The sequence below is a fragment of the Rhinatrema bivittatum genome, chromosome 18 (assembly GCF_901001135.1).
Source record: "Rhinatrema bivittatum chromosome 18, aRhiBiv1.1, whole genome shotgun sequence".
Taxonomy (NCBI): Eukaryota; Metazoa; Chordata; class Amphibia; order Gymnophiona; family Rhinatrematidae; genus Rhinatrema; species Rhinatrema bivittatum.
In genome coordinates this window covers 42,689,879-42,695,990 of record NC_042632.1, presented here as the reverse complement: position 1 = coordinate 42,695,990, position 6,112 = coordinate 42,689,879, and the positions used below count along the sequence as shown (strand labels likewise).

At 46.5% G+C, this 6,112-nt stretch overlaps 1 protein-coding gene across 2 annotated transcripts in view; it reads left to right on the top strand.

Annotated features, from left to right (window-relative positions):
• Positions 1-6,112, top strand: part of PWWP2A (PWWP domain containing 2A) — a 44,858-nt gene that overhangs the window by 1,479 nt on the left and 37,267 nt on the right. The gene's annotated exons all lie outside the window — the stretch shown is intronic.

Genomic DNA, 6,112 nt, shown 5'->3' with positions numbered 1-6,112 from the left:
TCGATATCTTGTAGAGGGATCCGGTGGGGGAAGTAGAGAGACGTCTGTACGTCTGGGATGAGAGAAGCTGTCCAGGGGGAGAGGTTTTTTTACACGAGTTCTAGGAAGAGGAATACAAACAGGGAGCAGGTGTTTGCTTCCGTCTTTTCTGCAGAGAAAATTGGAACTATTCTTTGAAGGTTATGTATCAAGAGGAAATGAGGCAAATCGCTTTTAAATAGGCTGTTTCGGAACATTAAAGCATATTTTACAGACTAAATGTCAAATCAGCAAGATTTGATAGTGTTTGTCCCAGCGTTCTAAAAACTCCAAATATGAAATTGTAGATTTGCTCTTGTGGCTCTGTAGTATATTATAAGCTGCCACTGTACCTGAAGACTAGAGGGCGGCCAAAGCCATGCTAGTTTTTTTAAAGGGCTCTAAGGGTGAGCCAGGAAACTAGGGATCAGTAACTTTTGTCAGTGCCAGGCAAAGTAATAGAAACTATAGTTAAGAACAGAATTACTGGGCATATGGCTAGAAATGGGAAAAGGCCAACGTTTTAGCACAGGGAAGTCCTCTTACTGATCTTTTAGAATTATTTGAAGGAAACGTGGATAAGGGTGAGCGAGTAAATATAGTATAGCAGGATAAAGTCCGACATGAAGACTTATTAAGAAATTTACAAAGTTGTGGGATAGGAGGCAGTATCCTATTGTGGATTGGTAACTGGTAGATAGGGATTTTCTCCAATGGAGAGAGATGAGTAGTAGATCTGTACTAGGATCAGTGTTCAACATATTCATAAATGATGTGGAAAAGGGAGCAGTGAACAATGACACAATTATTCAAAGTAGTTAAAACAGGAGTTGATTGTGAGACAGGGGAGCTAGGCATCTAAAGGGCAGACTACATTTAATGTGGACAAATGCAAAGTGATGCACATAGGAGTTCCCACCCAGGAAAAGGACCAGAAGTCATTGTGAGCAGCATGTTGAAATCTCCTGCTCAGGGTGTGGTAGCAGGCAAAAAAAGCAAATGGGAATTATTCAAAAAGGGCTAGGAATATAATACCACCTATCAATCCATGGTACGATGACACCTGGTCATTACACCTCCAGAGAAAGCAAAACTAGAAAAAAAAAAAGTCGTCATGGGATTGTATCGGCTCAGTTAAGAAAAAAGCTAAACAGATTAGGATCCTTCAGCTTGGAGACAACATAAAAGGGATAGAGGTTTAGAAAATTGCGTGGTTTGGAATAAGTTAATAGGGAATGCTTATTTACACTGTTGAATAGCACTAGGATCAGGGGACACTCCCTGAAACTAACAGCAGACTGGAAAAAAAATGCTTTCTTAAATTTGGTTTAAATCAAACAAAACCAGGCTATGGAACTTGTTGCTAGAAAATGTGGTTAAGGCTAGTGGTATAACTGAGTTTCAAAAAGGTTTTGGGGACAGTCCATACTTATCAGCACCATGAAACAGGCTTTTGTATTGGGACTTGCCTGGTATTTCAGGTGATCCGGATTGACCAGACTTAGAATGCTTTGCCTGATGGACCATCAGTCTGACTTAGCTTGGCATATCTTATGCCAATATGTATGAGGGAAGTAGTATGAGACCAAGGCAAGCCAGTTAAACTGCCTGCAAATGATCATTAGGTCAAACTATTACTAGATCGAAGAAATGTTGGTGAAATGGATCACCCTTTAAAGAGTAACTTTTTAAAAAAAGGTGTGTTGCATATACAATTCATATTTCTTAGTATCCAGTCAGATGAATCCAGCACAAATCGGTTATGCATATCTACCAGTGGATGGAAATGGTGCAAACTGATGTCATAGTATATATACCCTTGCAGTGACATCAGCCTGCCAGTATTCTCCATCTCCAGCAGATGGTGGATGTGCATCTTCCCACTGGGGATGGTTTCATTTTAAAGAAAAGGAAAATTAAGGAAATAAATTCACACCGCTCTCCTGCTGTGATATCAAATGGTCCCTCCCCCAGTTGAGAATTCCTGAGGTGGTTTCCGTGGTCCCTCAGACAAGTACCTTGGTCCCTTAACTGACTTTTTTTTTTGCCGGCGTGGACTTAGCTGCTTGAGCAGCTGAAAGGCAGCGGGTGCAGGAAGCTGAGCACGGCGGTGCCAGCACATGCCCTCTCCCCCTGCCGCTGGAGACCATCTCTGTACTCAGTCAGGAAAAGGCTGAGCTCTGGTAAGTTTAAAAAAAAAAGTTATAGAGACTAAGATTTTTTTTTTTTGTTGTGCAGGGCTTCCGACCCCCCCCCCCCCCCCCCCCCCCCCTCTCCCCGGTCTCTTATGTTCGGCACGCCGGTCCGACATTTGTCCTGCTCTGTGGCAGGTCGAGGGATGTGGGTAGCCTGGCGAGTGAGCAGCCTCCTTAGGCTAGACCCCCGCTTCGAGGCTTTTTCGCTGCATGGTAGGCCACAATGGCATTTTGCGTGATTTCTTAGGCTACCCTCTACAGGATTGTTGGTCTGGCATGTGCACCCAGTTCTTGGATGCACAGTCAGGCTTTGTAGTCTGTGTGTTCATGTTAAGTGAGCCTGTAGTGGCCGCACGCTTACCTTTGTGCACAAGTGGTAATGTGTGCTTAAGTTTTTTGTGCGCTTATTTTTTTGGGTGCCTAGGTAGGTAAAACAGCTAGACGCATGCTTCCGGCCACCATTCAGTGCTCTGTCTGCCATAATGGCGCCTGTACCTAAGAAGCCTGTGTCTTTTTTTCTTTGCACTGCTTTAACATATTTTGGCGTCTCAACCAGAAGTGCCAGCACTGTTTGGAGGCTCAGGGGGAATTGTCTTTCTCCGATTTCACTAAACCAGGTTCTTCCCAGCCGATGCGGGTCTGGGTAAAGATGGCTCAGGTGGGTGGGGTGCCTGATTTTGGAACTCCCCTAACTGGTTCCTCAACAGGGGAAGGTAGCTCAGTGAGTACACCTCAGGTACCTCCTGGTCTGGATACGTCTACTTTTTCATGGGTAGAATTTTTTCAAGAGGTTGCAATCCTTTCTTCAGACGCAGACCTTGGCCCTGTTCAGTGTTCCTACAGCATAAGCGCAGGTAGGAACCTTGCCTGAAACTTCTGGTAAGTGCTGGAGAACTCCTAGAGCAGTAGCGGGACTCTGGTTAGAGATCCGGACACCACAGATAATGACGCCGATCCTGCCTCTCTTGAGGATGGGGAAATTGCCCTCGGATTAGAACCATATGGAACTATATTGCGGTTCTTTCATAGAGATGAAATACCAGCTTGATTTCCCAGACCTTGAAAATGCTTGGCGTTCCTGGGGCAGATTCAGCCTCTGAACCAAAGAGAAATCCCATTTTGGTTTCCTTGCATAAAGCCTCTTGTTTTTTTCCCCATGATGGAGGCCATTCAAGAATTGATTGGTCGGGTTTTGGAAGGCCTATACCTTCTGGATCCAGTGGTAAGAGAGCACTTATGTTTTCTGAAGGTAGATGCACTTGTGTGTGCAATCTCCAAGCAGTCCATTATTCCAGAGGAAGGAGGAGCAACCTTGAAGGATGCTCATGATAAAAAGATTGAGACTATCCTTAAGCAGGCATTTGAAGCAGTGACGATGAGCTTGCAGGTTGTTTGTTCCTTGGTGGCTCACTCTTGTTTGTCTCTCTCCCAGGAGGTTGATGACTCCGGGGTAAACTCCAAGGCAGTTATGGAACCAGCTGTTGCCTTTTTGGCAGATGTGGGCTGTGATTTGGTCCGCACTTCAGCGAGAGGGGTGGCTTCAATAGTAGCGACCAGGTGTCGGTTATGGTTGAGAAATTGGTCGGCTAATGCGACCTTCAAGGCTAATGACACCAAACTGCCCTTTAACGGTTTGCTTTTGTTTGGCAGCGAGTTGGAGAAACCGGCCAGTAAGTGGGGCAAATCTCCGGTTCCTTGTTTGCCGGAGGATGATAAATGGCCACAGTGCTCTTTTAACATGAGTTCGTACTAGAAGATCCAAGGATTTTTGATCCTAGAGAGGAGCGACCTTTTTAGAAGACTTGGTCCTTCGGTAGGTTTGTCCTTCCCCGACAACCTAGAAGAGGCGTAGGCTCGGGTAGTGGAATCTCCCGAGCTTCCCAATGAAGGTTTGCTGACCAACCCCAGGAACAGGAGAGAGGGGGACCCATCTCTCTCTTTTACCAGAGGTGGGCTGAAATCACAATGGATCAGTGGGTCCTGGAGGTGATACGAGAAGGATGTGCGATGAAGTTACCTTGGGACATATTCATGGAGTCTCTCTGCCACTCTCTTCAGAAAAAGCAGGCAGTGGAGGATACATTGGCAAGGCTCCTCAGTCTGAGGGCTGTGGTCCCAGTGCCCACATCTCAAGAAAATTTGGGGTGATATTCCATTTATTTTGTTGTGCTAAAGAAGGAAGGCTTTTTGTCCCATTCTGGACGTCAAGGACATCAACAATCATCTGCAAGTGAAGCATTTTCGCATGGAAATATTGTGCTTTGTGGTAATGGCTATGCAGTCAGGGGAATTTCTGACCTCTCTGGATATGCCTCTGGATCTGTCCGAGGCATATCCTCATTCCCAACTGACTAGAACATTAACTCTTCCTGTGGTTCGCAGTTCTGGGAGACACTTTCAGTTTCGGGCACTGCCCTTTGGTCTGGCTCCCAGAACCTTTTCCAAGCTAATTGTGGTAGTTGCAGCAGAGTTGAGAGAAGAGGAATCCTAGTACACCCATATTTGGATGACTGGCTGATTCGCGCCAAGTCGCTGGAGGAGAGCTGCCTGGTGAATTGCAAGGAGATTTCCCTGTTGTATGAGTTCGGCTGGGTGGTGAACCTTGCCCCGAGCAGTCTTCAGCCTTATCAGTCGCTGGAATATTTGGAGGTTCAGTTCGACAGGAAGTAGGGCAGTGTGTTCCTGCTGGAAGCTCGAATTCAGAGGTTGCTAGCTCAACTGAGTCTGAACACTTTGTTCCTGACCGTATGATCCTTGGTTTAATGGCAGCAACTCTGGAAGTGGTCTCATGGGCGAGGGCGCATATGCGTCCTTTTCAGCGCTCCCTGCTCTCTGTGGAATCTGCAGGCTCGGGACTATTTGATTTGGCTCCACCTGCCGATTGTAGGTCTCCTTCCAACTTCAGTGGTGGTTGCAGGCGGATAATCTACGGAAGGGAGTTTCCCTATCCCCACTGGATTGGCTAGTACTGACAACGGTTGCGAGTATCCTTGGTTGGGGAGCTCACTGTCGGGAATTAACCGATGTTAAGGGTGCTGGAGTGCAGAAGTGTCTCTCTCTGGAACACCAATTGGCTGGAAACCAGGGTGGTCTGGTTGGCATGTTTATAGTTTGGCGACAGGCTGCAGGGTCGATCAGATCGAATAATGTTTGACAATGCAACGACTGTGGCTTACATCAATCGGCAGGGAGGTACCAGGAGCCAGCAAGTGTCACAAGAAATAGATCAACTTATGGAATGGGCAGAGGTGCATCTTGAAATGATCTCAGCCTCACACATTGCAGGCAAAGACGACGATAAGAGCAGAATTTCTCAGCAGGGAAGAGTCTAGGTGCAGGAGAGTGAGCATGTTCAGATGAGTCATTTCAGCTGATTTGGGATTGCTGGGGTCTCCTGTTCCAGACTTGTTGCTAACTTTGTGCAGTGTGACAGTTCTGCGTTTCTTCAACCGCAGAAGAGATCCAAAGTCATTGGGGATCGATGCCCTAGTGCAGAAGTGGCTGGAAGACAAGTTGCTGTTTGCCTTTTCTCCATGCCACAGAAGGATGGTGCTCTTGGTCGCTCAATATTGGGCCAGGAGACCGTGGTATGCAGATCTGCAGAGGCTCCTGGTGGATTCACCACTTCGACTTCTAGCACACAGGAACCTGTTCTTCACAAAGATCTGACTCTATTTTGTCTTGCAGTATGGCCCTTGATAGGGCTTGCTTGCTGAAACATGGATACTCTGTGGCAGTGATTTCCACCTTGCTAAGAGCTAGAAAGTTCTCCACCTCCTTGGCCTATGTGTGGGTTTGGAGAGTGTTTGAGGCCTGATGTGAGGATCGAGGTACTCTTCTTTCCTTGGTCAAGATTCCGCTCATTTTGGAATTTTTTTGCAGGATGGCTTGAATAAACG